The sequence below is a fragment of the Sinohyriopsis cumingii genome, chromosome 8 (assembly GCF_028554795.1).
Source record: "Sinohyriopsis cumingii isolate HCF-2022 chromosome 8, ASM2855479v2, whole genome shotgun sequence".
NCBI classification, from domain to species: domain Eukaryota; kingdom Metazoa; phylum Mollusca; class Bivalvia; order Unionida; family Unionidae; genus Sinohyriopsis; species Sinohyriopsis cumingii.
Genome location: NC_142968.1, coordinates 107,022,701 through 107,042,983, shown reverse-complemented (window position 1 = coordinate 107,042,983; position 20,283 = coordinate 107,022,701). Strand labels below are relative to the sequence as shown.

General features: G+C 33.7%; 1 long non-coding RNA gene across 1 annotated transcript in view; it reads left to right on the top strand.

The window, feature by feature from the left end:
* Window positions 1–20,283, top strand: part of LOC149794323 (uncharacterized) — a 205,224-nt gene that overhangs the window by 118,713 nt on the left and 66,228 nt on the right. The window contains exons 7-8 of the long non-coding RNA XR_016423004.1: window positions 14,280–14,334; window positions 18,149–18,475. This is a non-coding gene — a long non-coding RNA (uncharacterized LOC149794323). The remainder of the gene's footprint in view (window positions 1–14,279; window positions 14,335–18,148; window positions 18,476–20,283) is intronic.

The window sequence follows — 20,283 nt, the reverse complement described above, 5'->3', positions numbered from 1 at the left end:
GAGCAATATCAAACGTATTTGCTGAGTTGGTTTTTCAGGTCCCAATGTCCCTCCATTATCTTGAATTGTTAGTAATTTTTAATGTCCTAATCTATTTAACCATGAATCATCAATAAACAGTATATATATGTCCTTCACTTTTTTGTTCAGAGAATGTTTTTAAAAATATTGTTTTAAAAATTTTAAGTACCAAAGAAAACAGTAATGTCTGTACCCAGAAAAATACAAGACATAGTAAATGAAAATTTACAGACGGTACAGTTAATAGCGTCATCTGTGTGGAACACAATAATTAGGAATAAATAATAAAACCTGGCTGTTAACACGTTACCCCCCTGGAGCTTTTTCTCATTTTCGCCAGAAAATCAAGTAGAAAACACATTTTGAATAGACTCGAAAACACCAAATCCCTGGTCATCTTTCAATAACATACTGCTAGTTGTGTTAGAAACATCGTATTTCATTGGCTATTTGACTCGCACATGAGCAGAAGGGTGAAAGTTGGAGTTCTTTTTTTTCTTTTTTTTTCTAAACGGAGCTATTATTTTTGTATGGAAACCACTCTTTATTCCAAATGCCCATCTTATCCTACTTTTTGCAAAAGCTCATCTGTCTTTTTGCAGTTCATACTGGTTTGCCTTAGATCTGAGACCAAAAAGTCTAAAATCCCGACACAAAATCGGATTCCGACCACGGGCGAATTTTGGGTTAAAAAAAAGTTGGGTCCAAAAAATGAGTTTTTTTATCTGTAGTTTGTAGTGCAACTAGATATTCCAGATTATTTGGTATCATTGTAGAGCTACATCTGTCTACCTTTCTATAATACCACCCACTTTAGTGTATCATGCATGACCATGATGCTACAGAGCTCAGGCGTAGGCTACTACCTCCTGCCCCGTTAAGTCATCGCTAGGTGTTAATGTGTTACGAGCACTGTTGGATCTATTAAATTTTGACCTTCATTTTTGGTGAGAGGTCCCAGGTGGCTGAGTGGCATTTCATCTGTCAAATGGATTTCAAGTCACGCCTTGGCCAATAGAGTATGTGAGACAATTTCTCAGGATCTTCCTCCACCAAATAATAGTATATTGGTCACCATGAAGGCCTTTCATCTGCTGAAAAACGGTATTAAAACCACAAGCAATTATCATTTATTGGTGAGATATCAAAACTACTGACAAGATGATAATATTGTCGATTTTTTAGCAGGTGTTCTTGTATGGAATTTTCCTGTTAGCAAGTCTACTTGTATGGAGTTGTCATGTTAGCAGGTGTCCTTCTTTGGAGTTGTCATGTTTGGATTTTTCATGTTAGCAGATCTCCTTGTATGGAGTTGTCTTGTTAGCAGGTGTCCTTGTATAGAGTGTCATGTGGGGAATTTTCATGTTAGTAGGTGTCCTTGTAAGGAGTTGTCATGTTAGCAGCTGTCCTTGTATGGCATTGTCATCATGTTAGCATGTGTCTTTGTAGGGCATTGTCCTGTTAGCAGGTGTCCTTGTATGGCATTGTCATCATGTTAGCAAGTGTCCTTGTATGGCATTGTCTTGTTTGCAGGTGACCTTATATGACATTGTCATATTAGCAGGTGTCCTTGTTTGGCATTGTCATCATGTTAGCAGGTGTCCTTGTATGGCATTGTCATATTAGCAGGTGTCCTTGTTTGGAGTTATGTTAGGTTTCAGTTCTTCTTGGTTTTAAGTCTCAGCCACCATTTTTCAATGACAAAACTTGTATCAAACTAAAAGATGCTCACCATCCCAATTTTTGTGTAATCATTCCTGTTTAAAATCAAATTATACTGGTAATATTACTTCTATCAGATTGTTTGTTTTCCAGTCGGATAAAATGTTATTTTGGCAAACTGCACCTTAAGAGCTGATTCAGCTGCCATCTGCACAGACCCATATCTACCATCACATAATGCGCTAGCAGATGTGGGTCTATGCAGTTTGTTAGAACAAACAACGTAGACCCTGATCCACCGGCACATTATGCTACAGCTGATTAGATTCTTTGTTGTGTGCAGTTTGACCTGACATAAAAGCAGTTCTGTATGGGATATGCAGTGTCATGACGATATGCATTAATTTGATACTCAAAACTGGTAGATTTCTTTGTGAGTTTCCTGATAACACTCAATAAATGTTCCGTGAATTGACTTTATGCTTCCAATGTTAAATTATACTGCTTGATTTATACATCAATTAGCATGTCAGACTAATAAATATTGTTACAGTTTTAAATAGTTGAGTAAAATATTTGTCAGACATATTATTGGTAATTTCTGAATCCTAATTTGTCAGACACCACTTTGGAACGTACAGTTTATCTGTCTAGACGTATGCCTTAAATGTTGTGTTAGAATCCGAGTCACTCTAAAAATAATCAACCTTATTAATTTGAGAAGCATCTGCAATACACTGAACAAATACATTCAGAACTAAAATCAAAGGAATTTATCCATTTTTTTTAAACATTTGAAATCTGTTACCAGCTTTTTGAGGAATGTTTTAGAAGGATTAAGCTTCTGGATATGTAATTTCTTACCATTTTTGTTTGGTCTTGCTTGTTTCAAATATAAAAAAGTTTGAAGAGGTGGAAACAATATAGGCTTTTGAAGAAGAAAAAACGCACCTACCTGAAAAATAATCATAAATGGCAAAATTCCACCGACTACCAGTTTAATTATGAGATTGTTTTATTCATGATTTTATAATTCACTAAAGGTTTTAGTTCACTGTAGCTAATGTAGCTATATGTATCCAAATATGAAAAATCGCTTTATCATGAAAAAGAACTCAAATGATCCTGAAACTGTTTAAAAAATTAATGAGGAATCATAATGCTAAATAATCCAAAATGCCTCCTGTGGAGCTTTGTTTTACACTATTTTCAGTGTAAAGTATTTTTGTTTTCCCAGGGGGAAAAACACAATCATTTAGAACTAACCATTACTGAAAATGTTTCCTTCTTGAACAGTTTCAGTGTCATGTGCCACAGTGATGTAAAAAAAAGTGTTGAATGCTATGTAGTATATACATTCACTGATGCTCACATCTGCCATTACAAATGATATGTACATATAAATACTAGTAAATGATTTGTTAATGACATATTTGGGATCTTGTAACTTAAAAAGTTTGTTACATCTATTTATATTTGGTTGTTTGCTTTGACTGGATTGGTAACTACCGTATATGCTTTTGTGTAAGTCAGACCCTACTACAAACTGCATAGACCCAGGCCTGTCATCACATAATGTGCCGGCAGATCAAGATCTGTTGGGTTTTATTAAATTGGTATAATCAGTAAAACAAAAAGTATTGACACTGACCTGGTGCATTATGTGATTGCAGATCAGGGTCTGTGTTTGCAGTTGAACCCAATATATATGAGAGTATATGAAGTACTTCTGAAGGAGTAATCAGTAAAACAAACAACATAGACCCTGATCTTCAGGTGCATTATGTGATAAGAGTATATGAAATGTTTCTGTAGGACTGCTTGATTCTCTGACAGAAGAAATGATTTCTTCAAAGTATTTCTGTCATAGGCAAGAACTTTACCTGCAGTGTTCTTATCAACAGACGTTTCAAATTTTAGAGCAGTATCCATTGAGCAGTAAAATCATTTCTTGTCTAATTGACTAATAACGGAAATTGATTTGCCGACTCCGCTAAATTCTAGCAGTCTGTGGCATTTACAACACAGTGAGACTGTCTCCTTGCCAATAAATATCATTTTTATGATGTAAAAGTAATAAATTTATTGAATTTGGTTCATAATTCCATCAATGGATTCCAGGCCATCTATTTTGCCGACAGAGCAGTCTTTTATATGTGTCTTGGTAGTAATTACGATTAAGTGGAGATTGTGGCAGCAACATTTCACAGTACGCTTGACAAATAGCATTATATTGATTAGTAAAGTTACGTCTTTCAGTTAACCTATGGAGTTAGAAGTCTTCACCATGCACCAACTTATTTAGACAGCGGGAATAAAAGTTTACAAATTTGTTTTCTTGTAGTGCCTGCAGTATATCCAAGTTTTGTCTGTGATCACAAAGCTTAATTCCCACTGGAATTGTAGGTGGATGTATATCTACATATATGTTCATGTAGCCAGTTTTTGTGATGTAAGATTTTTCAGTAGGAACTAAAATAATCTGAATAATACTTGGGTTGTTTTTTTGAGTGTGTTTTTTATGGCACAGCAATACAAATTGGTGCCATGGCAACTGGAGTAAAGTACCTTGCCCACGGATACACCATTGCAACTTGCCCAGGTGTGGGATTTGAACCTGCACACCATCTGGTTGTGATCCTGGCAGTACATCCAGCTTATTTTACCTACTGAATTAAGTATCGCATGGTTGTTGCTTCTGATCTCAGTTTTCGTAAACAAAGCAATAATTTTTTAAAAATGCAGACCCAAAGGATATTATCTCTCTTCAACTTGGGACACAATTTATGACCAACATGATTTTTCTGAAATAATGTAAATTTATATCATTGTAGGAGTGAGGAAGCTTTAATAAATTAAATGAATATATTGAAGAGTATATTTATTTATATAAATAGGAATTTTCATGAGAGCGCCTCATTTATTTGTAGCAATCTTGGATTTCTCTAGGGTTCCTTTTTGGTTAAAATGTCCCATTTAGAAATATTTCAAATCATACAGAATTTTAGCTATTTACTCCAGGAAATAACATCCCAGGTTAGCTCAGTTTTGATCAGTAGTGATCAATTCAGGCCCATTTCCCATTTGCAATAGAAAATCCCTGGTAATATTATTGACTATTGTCAATATGTAATATTTCTGAGACATAATAAACAATGAAATGTTTGTCAATGCCTGTAAATTGTTATAAACTTGAGAGGCATATACTTTTCCTTTCTGAACCTTACAGATGTCTTTATTCCATTCTTTCATGTAAAAAGCAATCTAAAGTTTTGACTGAATACAAAATTCTTTGTCTTGGGTAAGATACATTTTTTTACATTTAAATGAACAGGGAAGCTTTCTGACATTTTAAGACTTGTTGAGCTATTGACTGGGTTGAAGCTTTGATTTGTCGTTGTTTTATCAGCCTGGAATCAGGCTCATTAATGGAATTCATTCAAATTAATGAATATAAGAATTTGTCATTTTTAGTATTTGCATTATGGCCAAATCTTTGCTACTTGCTGTTTACAAGAAATTCTTCCATTTACGTCTAACCCCCAAAAGGCTCAGGGGTGTCCTGCATTCTCCTGCATGTCATAAGTTGCAACTACTGGAAGTATGAACCATGGTTGTTGAGTGCTTAACATGTCAGACTCGTGATCGAAAAGGAACAGGTGTGAATCAGATAAGCCTGGGTTAGTTGTAGTGGCCGCTCACATGGAGCACAGTTCTTTGGCCCTTGAAAATTGTGATTTGCAGCAACCACAAAAGCCACAAGAAGTTTGATTTCACAGCATTTAAACAAGACACATTAAGTTCACAGTATTTAATAAGCAGAATACTGAATTTTCAATTTAAAAATTATAACAGTTATGAAACATTCACTATTTTTAACAAAATGTTCACATGCCACCAAAATGATGAGAAAATGTCTTAACAGTCTCCACTTTATTGAGATTATATGAGGGTAAAATTTGCAGCAAAAAACTCAGTAAAGGCCTGTCCGATTTTGGCCATTCCATTTGATGGCACTCTAATCATTTCTTACCCTTATTTACATTTATTTAATTAAGTGCAAGTGTTTGAAGCTTTTTTTTTTTTTTAAAGAAAAGGATGGGAGAAAGATCTGATTTTCGTATGTTTATGGTTAACATTTGAAATTCTACTTTTGCAGATTTTATGTAGTATATAAAGCTTAAAAAGTTTTATTTGGGGGTGGGGGTGGCAAGAAAAGTGACTTTTTACATTGTTAACATAAGTCTGCTGAATTGATAGAGCAATTTCATTTGAAAATATTACAACCCTCATATAATGGCAAGCTATCATTGTATTCTTCCAGCTCAGATGCCCTGATGAAAACCTGATTTACTTTACCATAATATCAGCCAATTTAGTACCTGATTAATTAGTTTGCTTAATGTTTGGTGCTGCTTTCACAGTAGGTATTATGCTGTCTGCAAATCACAGACTGACTAATCAGTACACATTGAAGGTCAAAACTCCAGTTAAAGTCTTCAAGTACTTCAGGTGTGGTAATCAGTCGTTTCTCCCAGGTGTGGTAATCATTTGGTTCCCCCAGATGCTCCCAGCTTGAGTTACCAATAGGTAGCAAAATGACTTGAAAATGTTAAGTAATAAATTTATAAAATGCAAACAAGGATTTGGATTTGCCCTTTTCATGATCATGCATGTAATTAATTGCCCCAACCTTTGCAGCACGTTTCTACTCCGAGAATTGGCAATTATTGAGATCAGTTATGGATGGCAGCTTGCTCAGACAAGTTGCCCTTGAAATGATTAAGTTTCTGCATAGTGAACTTTTGCTATTTATGTTCATTTCAGGTAGCAAATAATAATGGCTCAAAAGTTTGCATCCTGCAGCTAATTTTTTATATCTGGCCATGGCATTATCCATTCGAAATTGGTTTTAGTAAATATGGTATAACGATGTGAAAAGGTGGTTTAAATATGATATATTCTTAACAAAATTTTGATAATGAACATGTTTTTTAATTTGAATTGGAGAAGTTTCTTCAAAACACTAGAAGTTTTTTAGAATGTTGTAAATATAATTAAATTTGTTTTCTTTAATGAGATTTTGAAGGTGCAGACATTTTGAGCAAAGAAATATGTAATCACAAACATTAGGGGCTTCACATGCTACTGGGATATTGTGATGCTTGCATGTTAAGCATGATATGCAGTTTGTCATATTGTATACACTGCATGTACATAATGCAAATTTCAATTAATTTGATTGCCATCTATTACATTGTCAGACATTATGTTTCCATTTCACAAAGGAGAACTTTTATCTTAAGTTATTTTATATACTCGCTTATAAGATGAGACCTACTGCAAATTGCACAGACCCAGATATGCTGCCTTGGATGCAGGATGTTGCAGCTTCAAACCCATGGCTGAGTCAATCCAAAGACTTCTACAAAAATGGTACTAACAGCTGCCTCAATAGGCTTAGGGGCTCATCATTAAGGGGTTAGTGTAGTGTCAGGACAGGCAGACCTGGTGTCTGGATAATGTGACCAGGTGGGACATGATGCTGCATGTCTGCGGCATGATGATACAGTGTTAGACATCACTATAAACTGCCACACTACAGACATCATCACAATTTGACTGAATTTTTTTTTTAAACTATGTTAAAAAAGATCCAAATCCAAATCATTGTTGTTTGCAGATTGGCTTGACTTGTACGCAAGTTTATAACTTACATATCGTAAGTAAAGAATTGTTTGTATTCATTTCTAAATTTCACTTACATGTTTAACTTGAATAAGGGCACCAGTTCATACAGATCATTAGTATGGACAGATGAGTGTCCTTTAGTAACATGTGAGTTTTGTAATGGAAGTTTTAAAACCCCATTTGTTAAAGTTGTCTTGGATCAGTTTTAAACTAACCAACTTTATGGCTTTCAGAATTCTGTTTGTCCCACGAGTTGAAGATTATTCAATTGCCTCATTAGATTATGAATACAGTTACATTTTTATTTTTCAGTATTGTTGAGTAACTCTTTACAATTGGTTTGGTTGAGTTTATTGACTGCAAAGCTTTGGTGATACATTTGCTATCATCCATCGAGGATGATCCTACAAGTACTTAGGTTATCTACCAATTTCTAAGGCTTGGCTGTCTTTTGTTCCTTCCATTAATCAGCTGATAAACCTTGTTAACACTGGTCCTTTTTTGTGACTGTTGCTTAGCAACAATAAATAACATAAAACCTTCGTGTGTAATTTGATGCAGACCTAGTTGCTACAAGAATGCCAAAAATATGAAAGATATATCAAACTTAAAATTCACTGATTTTTTGTGTAGTTTAAGTATGGATTTTTCTTTCTTTCTGTTATCATATTTGGTTCCATACATTTGTAATTATCATCTTGACTTCACTGTCTTTTGGCCATGTTGCTTAACTCTCTTTAAAAGGCTACAGTTTTAAATGAAGGTAGGTATGAATTTAGCACTAGTACTATACTTTAATGAACAAAATGATTTCATCATCAAATTTGTGCATATATTGCTAATTCATCATATTAACAACATAAATTGTATTGTTTGAAAAGAACTTTTCAGCAGTATTGTATAATACCGTATTTACCGTATATGTTGGGACACCATAAATTTATTTTAAAAGTAATTTTTTTGTGCACTGTATGTTCTGGGACACATTATTTTTTTAAAATTATTTATAAATTATGGGACATCTTTTATATCATTCGAAAATTACTCAAGGCCTCTTCACTACTTGAGTATCACATTACAAACTTATCCATAATAGTGGAGACCTATAATGTGGTTTGTTTTGTTTTAATTTTATTTCCCTTTATATTTGCTATGTATGCAATAACAATGACTTCAAGGAATCACTTTTTGTGTAAATGTGTGAGAAGTTATCATTTCAAAGTGTTCCATTGTTACTATTTATTTTCAAATCCCATTGAAAACCAGTAGAAGGAAATTAGACTTGGCTTCCCCATGTTGGCTGATTTTGTATACATATTTATAGTTTTTAAAAAATCTCCATGCTAAAAGAAATCCAAAGCCTGCTTCTGGAGTCTGCTTGCTTTGTAGTAAATTAACCTTTGTATTTGATATCCTACCAGTAAGTTAAAACAATGAGTTTATAGCTATTACAAGGTGTGTTTATTCAACACCTGGGCTTTTATTTATTTGTCATAATTGACACAAACGAGTTTAGAGTTCTTCATTATATATAGTATACACACCATTAATTTGCTTAATAATACTTTTTGTAACTCATGGAATCAAAAAGATTGTCATTTGTACTCACAGTCAGTATATTTCTAATAATGATTTTAGTTCGCGAGATACTGTCATATTGTTACCTTGGATAGAATACACTCTTGATTATTTTGTACCTTACACTGTGTCACACATTAATGGCAGGTGCTTTTGAGCAATGGGGTTGATGATTCTCACTCTCTCTCTCATTCATATGTGATTTTCCAGGTCTCCAGTTTTCATTCTCATGACATTCAAACCTTTGAGGACAACCAAACATGATTTGCTTCTCAATATTCATTGCAATGACCAATGTATTGTGTTGTCTGACGAAAGTGATAGCACTATGGATGCATGTGCTACTTATACGGAGTCTGTGTATATATTTTTCCTTTAATAAAATACTAAAATTGACCAAAAAAGTGAATAAATGATAACAGTACAGGTTAGTTTCTTTCATTTTGTTATCAAATAAGCATTTTATTTATCTATTTTATTGTAACATGCAGTGTGGCTGGTAACAGTTGGGGCACAAAATGAAAACAATTTATTTCATTTCCTAAGTCTGAGGACACATTATGTAGGTTAAAAAAATTAACACAAGTTCTGGGACACAAAAAAAATTTATTATTTTTTCGTGTTCCAACATATAAAGTAAATATGATATATACATTTGTGTGCATAAATGTACCCACTGTAAGTCTCCTTGCAGTTTCCAGATCTCTGTTTTACCCCAGATGTATTTCCAGTTATTGTTGACCAATGGTCATTTGCATGTTGGGCTTGCTTAAGATCATCTGAGGACAGAGGTTAGTTTATGACACTGTTATTCAGTTCCTTTATTTCATTTTCGGATATTCATTATTAATTTCATGCTTTCACCCACCCACTTAGCTTGCCAGTTCTTTGTATTGTCCTGTTTTGTACTATTGCATACTGTTGTGATGATAATATGGAAATTCATTTAAGAAAATTGACAAAAAAGCCTGATGGATTTTCCCAGGCTTGTTTCTCAGGTGATTATTTATGGGGAGAACCCAGGCTAAGAGATCTTTTGTTCTGGGGACCCCCAAGTGACAAACTAACAATGGACAGCCATTGGAGAGAGCAGGACTGATTTAGTTATCTGTCGAATGATGTTGGGCTATAAAAGACCACCTTTTAAATAAACATCCTCCTTCCCTCCATCCTTTTCTTGAATATTCCACTCTTCCACTAATAAAAATCTCCCACCCCCATGACATCAGCTGTTTTCCTAGAACACATGGTAACAGAAATGCCCTTTATGAAGAAAGTTCATATTGATCTAAAGACCAGCATTCAAGCTCTGTTACATTTGACAAATTTTAAGCAAAATTTTGAATTTCAGTTAAAAAGAAACTACACAGATGATTTTGTCTTAAAACAGGCAGCCTAAGTCTTCAACGTGTTTATCCACTCCTTTGTTTTCACACCTGCATAATATCATGATATTTGATGGGGACACTTATCTTGCTGTGGCATTGCGATATTGATTGGGAGTTTCCATTGCCTGTATGTATCAGTCCCTGGCTGAGTGTAGTTTGAGTAGGGCAAGTAAAAGTTGTAATGTTGGTCATCCAGCAGTTCAAGTTTAAGCCCTGTAAGTTATTTTAACCCCTCGTTTCAAATGATATTTTAATGCTACCCACCCACCCCCACCCCCACACACAGTACTGGTCCAATGATTAGTGTAGGTATTGTTATGATAAAATCACTTGCACAGAAAATGAACATATTGGAACAGTTCATTCTATCATCCACCTCAGAATTTAATAAAACCTGATTGATGCCAGCCCACCCCTCTTTGTGTAATAACAAAATAACAGAACAAACGATTCATGAAATAAGGAAAAATAATTTATGTGAAAGTTTGTTTAAAATTATGTATTTTAGAATATATATTTTACAAGAGTTTGCACAAAATATTGCATATAAGGTACATGTGTACGTTGACCATTCTTCTTATGGCTTGTGTGACAATGACAAATGTTGTATATAATGTGTGATGAACACACAGACACACACAGACACACAGAGCTTTCAACAGAAATATTTACACAAAATAACCTACGTGTGCTGTCCTAAAACAAACCAAGCTTGGATATTTTTCAAGATGGTCCAAGTGGGATAGTGGCATTTTGGTCAATATATTTATGAATAGGAAGTCAAAGAGGTGCTTTGATCCAGCATATGACCTTATGTAGTCCAATCATGAAAGAAAATGACAATTCCATAATATTTTATCCGTATGATCAAATATTTGCTGCACTAGAAAAGATATCTCGTGTTTTGGGTCCAGCTCTCAAAGAATTTAGTTTTCTATGCATCATCCACTGTTTTCTTTCAAATAATTTAAAATCATCCCTTTAATAGTTTTTTTAAAAACTAAGTGACGTGCAGTAAATATTTAATTTGAATATTAAATCATGCATATTCATCATTAAATATTAAATTCAGTATTTATGATATGCATTATGAATCCACCAAGCACGTTTCTTTTCAGTTGATTTTCAAATATAGTTGTTTACGTTAACAGTCTAGTCTTGAGACGAAAGAGTCACTTTAAGCTGCCAGTCGGTGCCAAATTTGGTTGCACTTTAGCCATTGAAAATGGGTCTTTCAAAAACCATGTCAGAGGTCAAACTGTTTTTAATCCGTAAATGTGGTCTACTTGTGAGACTAAAATCTGGCAATTACACTTCATGATGAAATCGTCAAAGACAGATGTGGTACACATGGGAAAATCAATCTTGATAAACCCCATTGATGAATAATGCACATCTCAGTTGTTTGTTTTGTTGGGTTTAATGATGCTTTAAACATTAGCTATATCATGCCAAGGAAATTGGACCTAAGCGCTTTAACAAGGACACAGAGGCAGATGACCTGGGCTGGGTAGGTTGGTTACTGTGCCTGCAACCCTTACAAGTCCAGTGCTCTACAAATTGAGCTATCATGACAGATTGATGCCAAAGAAATTGTCTTTTGGGTCAATAAACTAGTAAAGTACCTTGTACGGTGTAAACATTGTATAAACGGAAGTCATGTTGTGTGTGTGTGTGTATGTGTGTGTATATATATATATATATATATATATATATATATATATATATATATATAGCACCTTATAATGTCACTACATGATACTTATAATTCTACTACTTTATAATAAAATGTGATCCCTGATGTACGTTCCTTATAATAGGGTTGGTGTTGTATTGAAAGGCATTATATTGAGTACATGATAAATTTAACCACCACTGAAAATGGGATATTTGACCATACTTTGCCTTATAACAAGACCTGTGTTATGATGAAAGGCCCTATAATGAGGCTGTCTTGTAATGAAATACACGATACAGTATACACTCATTATAATGCTGTCTATGGGAACCATGCAGTTCACTGCTTTATAGTGAGACCACCTTATTATGAAGTACAGGATATAATTTTATTATCACTTAATGAAATTGGGTTTATGACCGTACTTGCCTTATAACAGTAACTGTGTTATATTGAAGGACTTTATAATAATAATAATAATAATGATAATAATAATAATGACCTTATTTAAAGAGGGTAACACAATTAGCTAAAAACTAATCTACCTTGAGGCCCTCATTGTTCATGGCAGCAACAAGCAGAAGTTTTATTGCATACCATCCTCTCAGTTAATATAAGAAATGAATTCAGTGATGTTGGCTGATCTTCGGATTTCATCAATTAGGTTAATATTCCATCTTAACCTCCTCATTTACCCCATAAAACCTGGCATTTGTAAATGCTGTTACATCCCACTGACATATTGCAAAGTAATTCCATTCTATCAGTTTTATCTTGTCTTGTACAGAACAGTTGGCAATTAGCTCACAGAATCTGATCTCTACTGTAGTTGGTCTGGATAGGTATTAATTGGTGTGGTCCCTAACCTTATTTGGTTGTCAGGTCCCATCTGTTGCTATGGTAGCAGTCCCCTTTTTTATATAGCAGTCCCCTTGGTTATTTTCAATTGGATAAGTTAGTGGCATATCTCTGATAAGGCTTCTCTAATGCCCTGACAGTGGATAAGGTGACCTACTTTGCACCCGTTGATAGATGATAGATCAGAAACAAGAAATGCTAGCTAACATAATTAGATTTTCAACAGAATTCCCAAAAATGCTAAAATAATTGGTTTTTGTCCAGCAATGTCAATAACAACCATTGTAGGCCATTTCCGTGCTTATTGCTGTCTTTCATTTGATGCTGCTGTTGCAGTTGGTTTGCGTTTTAATGGCATTTGAAGCACTGTATTCTAATAGCCAATCTGTTATATATATATATATTATAAGTTGGGTAAGTAGAATATGCTGACAATAGCTACAGTCACATTTCTTTAAATATACCTTTGCTTTGTATGTGGTTTTCAGTGTCTGTAGTTGTAAATTCTCATCCTTTTCTTCCATTGACTGAGGGCTTGTTGATAATTAATTGGTTACTTTATATAATCTTGGTTACACTCTCATCCAATTAAATTCTAGTGATTTGGGTATTATTTACATTACCAGACGTATTACCTATGGTATTATGTTTACTTTTTAAATAGAATCTTCATATAGTCTTAATAAGAACCATGTAAATTGTATTTAGTCTGTAAAATCATACTTGCTATACAATAGCAACTTCTTGCTATAAGACACATTAATATAACAATATCTCTTACAAGGTGATTATGGTATTGTTATATTATGTAATATTACATACAGTACTACCTCATTATAATGCTGTGAATGGGAATTTCAGAGTATACTGTCTTATACCGGGACTGCCTTATAATGAAGTACATGGTACTGTATTAAATATTCCCTCATGATGCTGTCTATGGGAATTGCAGAATATACTGTTATTAGTATTATTCCTTATAATAAAGTACATGATACAGTTCTCCCTCATTATGATGCAGTATATGGGAGTTACAGGGTCTACTGTCTTAAAATGACACTGGCTTATAATGACTTACATGATACATTGTATTCCCTCTTTATAATGCTAGATGGGGTTGTTACAGAGTATGCTGTCTTATTGTGAGACTGTCTTATAATGAAGTACATGGTACAGTACTCCATTATAATACTGTCCATGGGAGTTATATGCAGCCATCAGATTTCCTTATAATAAAATACTATATACAGTACTGCCTCGTTATAATGCTAGCCATAGGAGCCATTGAGTATAATAGCTTATAGTGAGACTGCATTATAATGAAGTACATGCAATATTTTATAATTGTATTTACCACTTAATGAAATAGAAATAGATTGTTATGAATGTTCATTGTTTTTCAGTACTACTTGATGAATACTTGCTGATTTGATGTGAATGTTGGATGAACACAACCAGGTATGTAACATTTTAATATTTCATGCAGCCTTTGAAATAAAGACTATTGTGTTTGGATAATTGGGATAAATATAATATAATAATATAATGTGGTTTTTTTTTCAATACAGAAAGTGCTTGATATAAAATTCTCCCATTTGCAAACAGCATAGAATTGGATCTGCATTTGCATAACACGGGGATGCCAGCCATTCTGATTTTGTCGGAATCATTCCTTTGTTTAATTTTGGTTTACATCACTACAATCACATTTTTCCAGATTCTGACCCTCCAATTGATAAAATTATGTATGTTTAAACCACAAGAGAATGCTTTGTAACTAGAAGTACATGTAATGTTAGATTGAAATTTGTTTAAGAAATTGTACCTTGGCACTATTTTCACACAAATAATTGACCAATCAGAAATCATGTTGGCTTATTGGTATCAGATCAAATTTGGCAATTAAAAATAAATAGGAATACTCAAGGCATCAATAGAATAATGTGACTATAGTCTTTTCTCAATGATATGAGGATACCACATAGCTGGGTAAAGATGAATTACATTTCAACCAGAAATCATCGCAAATGAGTTAGGTCTTGTGCTTTTAATATTTTGTGGGATAAAAATGTTAAAGTATTATATTCAGATACTTTGTTTTTTGCAAGCTGACAGTCCTGTTTTACGTCTGTAGGGATTAGCTTCACTGCATAACATGCCAGCAGATCAGAGCAGGTTATGTTAATGCCGGGTATGACTAAAAGTGACTATCATGTAAAATCAGGGTCTAAGCTGTTTGTAGTTGTGTGCACGTTGCATATGGTAATATATCAGTTATTGAAAAATATACAGTGAAGAACATTAAGTTATCAAATAGTAAAGGGAAAAAAAGGACAAATATGGTAATATATTGAGCAGACAAAAATAGAATATAATAAAAGACGGTAGAATGTTAAGCTGTGAAAAATGTAACGTCAGTGAATCAGTAATATATTGAGCAGTGGAAAAAATAACATAACACCAGTAAATTCAGTCAAACCTGCCGTAGCAGTCACTTTTATTCAGTGGTCATCTGTTCACAATGGCCATTCTGATTTCCCCACAGTGAATTTCCTATATGAATGTCCTGTATACAGTCACCTGTGTTGTTTAGTCAGCAGCAATGTGTTTCTTAACTAATCATTGGTTTATCTTGGACTTAAGCAGCCATTAGTGCATATCTATATTGACCATTCAGTCTATGCAAACTATGCATTTTTTGCTATGTGAGGTCATGGCATTGTTTTCAATAAAGGAATATCCCATGAATCATTATGCTCCAGACATGTTGACAATGTAACTCAAAGAAGTTGATATATGATTTTCTAAAGTAGGGCAGTTTTTATCATTAGTGTAGAGGGTTGAAGCAATTCATTTAAAGGATGGTGGAAAAAGTAGTTTTATTGCAGCAGAAATGAAAGTCACCTTTTTTATGCCAGTGTGACAGGTACTGAGCTAGATATCTTCATCTATTTTCTTGTGAATTAAAGCTATTTCAGAAGAAATAAATGTTCATCTTTAAGATGCATGAGTGACCTACTTTTCATTAGGGTGATGGGTCATTCAGTAATCAAAACTTTTCTGTAAAGGCAGGTTCAGTTTCGGTTCATGGGTCACAATGAATAGCCATATAAAGCTTCTTTTGATTTGCTGTTCATCACAGGCTTCTTGTGTAAGCTGACTCTCTTTTGATCTTGGGAAGTTGAGCAATGACTAATCCAAATAGTTCTTTTATAAATGAACAAACTTAGAATGGTACATATTTTTAAAATGGTGATTTCATTTTTAGGATGGATTATAATGAGCAGGGTACAGTATGTTGTTGGGAGAGAGCAACATGTACTGGTAATTATGATTTTGTTGTACAGTGCATATAAAACAATCTTATTAATATAATAATAATAATAACAACAACAACAAATATTTGGTGCATTGTATTTGTTGAAATTAATTTTAAAAGGTAAACCTGTGCACAATGGTCACCTGTGTGCAGCAGCCAGGCTTCCTTTTCCCATGTGTGTCTGCCATTGACAGGTTTAACTGTATATTAAGAAGTGAAAAATGACACACCAGTAAATATGGCAATACATTAGGCAGTGAAAAAAGGGAAAACTGGTAAATATGGAAATATATTAAGCAGTTACAAATAGAACATGCATGGTATATACTTGAATTTCAAAAAAGATGGTTTTATCCCTGAAAAGAACTTGAATTTGTCATAAACTTACTTGATGCAAAAAAACTTGGAATTTATCTTGCAGCATTCAAAAACTTTAAAACTTAATCAAATATATTTTAAATTCAGAACTTTATTATTTATGTATTTACCTCCCAGAATGCACAGATAAATGAAACAGAATAAAATTAGTGGGATCAAATCACACTAGTTACTCTGTAAAATTAGGGAGATGGTCCAATTTTGATAAGAAAGTGTTCCTTGAAAACATTTGTAAGTCCTTGAAAACTCTTGGAAAAGTCCTTTCAAAGAGACTCTCCAAGATTGTACAAACCATATAGAATACAGGTAAATATTGTCTTATTTCAAGTAGTGACCAATATAACATGTGTAAATAAGGTCAAATCTCAAGTAGAGACAAAAACACATGTAAATATGATCAAATCTCAAGTAGTGACCAATAGAACATGGGTAAGTATGGTCATATCTCAAAGTAGTAACAAGTAGAACATGGGTAAATATGGTCAAATCTCAAGTAGTGACCAATAGAACATGGGTAAGTATGGTCAAATCTCAAGTAGAGACAAAAAAGAATGTGTAAATATGGTCAAATCTTAAGTGACCAATAGAACATGTGTAAATAAGGTCAAATTTCAAGTAGAGACAAAAATTAACATGTGTAAATATGGTCAAATCTTAAGTAGTGACCAGTAGAACATGGGTAAATATGGTCAAATCTCAAGTAGATACAAAAAAGAATGTGTAAATATGGTCAAATCTTAAGTAGTGACCAGTATAACATGAGTAAAGATGGTCAAATATCAAGTAGTTACCAATAGAACGTGTAAATAAGGTTAAATAAATATGGTCAAATCTCAAACATGGGTAAATACAGTAATATATCATGTATTGAACAAATAGAGATCTTGATAACTATACATGTAATAGGAAAACCAGAATGGGGGGGTATATTTTGATTATTAGTAGTTAAAAGTGGCACAGAAAAGGTATATTTTGTGAGGATTTTTTTTTCTCTCCATGTGGTTAACACAAAATCTCAAGATATTTGTTCTTTGTAACCTCAAGGCAAAGATATATGCGCAGTCTGACTGACATCTTGATTATACTTTCTATATAATTCATGATTAATATTCCTACCACAAAACTGCTTTGACATCTTATAACCTTGGCTTCATGTTTTATGGACAAAGAGTTCAGAATCAATGGTTTACTGGTTGGCCTGTGCTGGGGTAATGGTAAAAATTTTCTTGGGAATAAAATGCACATTATCAGTAGTTTTCTCACATGAAGCCCCAACTTTTATATAATATGCTACAAGTGGATTGATGTAGACCCATGGCCTATGTTACAAACCCACATCAATATGTGGAACATGTAATAACACGTAATAATCACGTGTTTCCTCTGTCCATCCATTCACACATACTGTAGCCACCAAACCTCTGCAATCCTTCTAGACTTAATTGGATGATATTTGGTAAATGGCATGTTGATTGCATAATACATCATTTGTTAATGGTAATTAATTTTTTACTATATTTTCTTTCTGAGCATAGTTCTGGATGTATGTCAAACTTTGCCAATGTTTAATTTCAGCATCCTCCTGTCACCTAGAGGAGTGCAGATACATCTCCTAGGATTGATGCAAGGGGTTGCACCCGTAGAATAACAACCTCATCTTTACTTTCTGCATTTTGTCAGAGGAGCAAGAATTTACGATATTTCGAAATTCTAGCATATGTATTTGAACTTAATGAGAAAAATTTGGAAGCAGCAAGTCGAGTTATGTGGACCATACAGATGCTGTATTGTCTAAGGAGTAACTGCTTCCTGTCCCCTCTTTGCACTCATGGGAACATTGAATCACCACTTGACTTTTTCTTATTGATGAAGAATTTCGCTAACCATAGATGTATAAGAAAGGTAGGTTACTGCTAACATGAATCTAGTTTTACTTTAACTTTTCAGCCTTGCTGTTTCAAAAGGTTTGGTGCCATTTCACTACTTTTAAAGCCTGAAGCTGATGTACTGTTTGATAAGTTACATGGTCCTAACCTTTAAAGCCTGAAGCTGATGTACTGTTTGATAATTTACATGGTCCTAACCTTTAAAGCCTGAAGCTGATGTACTGTTTGATAATTTACATGGTCCTACCTTTAAAGCCTGAAGCTGATGTACTGTTTGATAATTTACATGGTCCTACCTTTAAAGCCTGAAGCTGATGTACTGTTTGATAATTTACATGGTCCTACCTTTAAAGCCTGAAGCTGATGTACTGTTTGATAATTTACATGGTCCTAACCTTTAATGCCTGAAGCTGATGTACTGTTTGATAATTTACATGGTCCTGACCATGACTGCTTGCCATTGGGAATTTTAAAAACCGGTCAATTTTCTTTGTACCAAAACTGCACCAGGGTCATTTCATGACAATACCTGACTTCAAATGTCACCAGTAAGTTTCACAAATGAATCAAGATTTTCTTCTTTTTTTGTTTTTGTTTTGGATCCTGCAATGGGCCAGCACTGTTTCGCAGCCTGAATTGTTTTAACTGTTGTTTGACTGTTTTAAACCTGTGTCATTCTGTCCACTGTGCACACCCTAGATTAATGCCAGTTTTTAATTTATTAGATTAAGGGGCCACTGTTAAAGTCCTTTTATTTTCTTGCTAAATAAATGTCAGGCATGACAAAATGAAAGTATCCTGGTAGATAATACGGGTAAGTATTGCCAAGGAAGAAACATACTGTAATACAGTATACTTGTATCAGTACATACTGATGTATTGACTATTACTTATTTATATATTTTGTATTTTATCACAGCTTTTTGCATGTGTGTTCATTCTGGTGTTACTAAATAAACAAAATTCTTTTTGAAAAGAGTACCTTTCTTTAGAGAAACAATTATGTCAAAACATGATTTTAAAATCAAGAAAATTATTATGTTATATTAATACAGTACTGATGCTGTGATTAACCTACCGCTTAGTGCAAAATTTCTGCTCATCTTTGAGCGAGCCTGTGAGTGTTCATTCAGGAATTTTAAGTTTGCTGTAAACTTTGCAAAAGCACTGTAAATCTTTGTAACTCAATTTTCCATAATAAAACCTTTTTCCATAATAAAACCTATCATTGACACTAAACTTTTTATGCGCCTAGTGTGCCTTTTGCTTACTTCCTTTGCTATCATAGATCACATTTGTGAACCAGTGTGAGAAACTACTGACTAATGTTAGATAAATAATTATACATACTTAGAATATCCTCAGCATTGATTAATCAGTTGAAATGACTCGATTTAACACGTGACCATAACTAGAACTTGCTTGCCTTTTAACTTGATTTTAATTCTTCACCATTGCTTCATTAGATGCAAAAGACTAATTAATGTAATGATTCATAGAATGTCAACTTTTAATTGATTGTAAAAATGTAACCAGCACTTCTGCAAGCCAGATCGAAACACTGTACTTAATTCAGTTTTAAGAGAAATGCTTTTGGGCATTGATGTGACAGTTGATTTACACCTTTTTCATGTTTTGAATACAAGAGGGCATATCACATTTATGATGATCCCACTGAAACTGAATTAAATGATGAAATTGAAACAAAAATTTCACTTCACAAGTCTTGTTAAATTTGTATTTATTTTTGAAATATTCCATCCAGTTGTCATTATATTTTTATTGGTCAATATCATCATAAATTGTTATTTACAGTGTACCAGT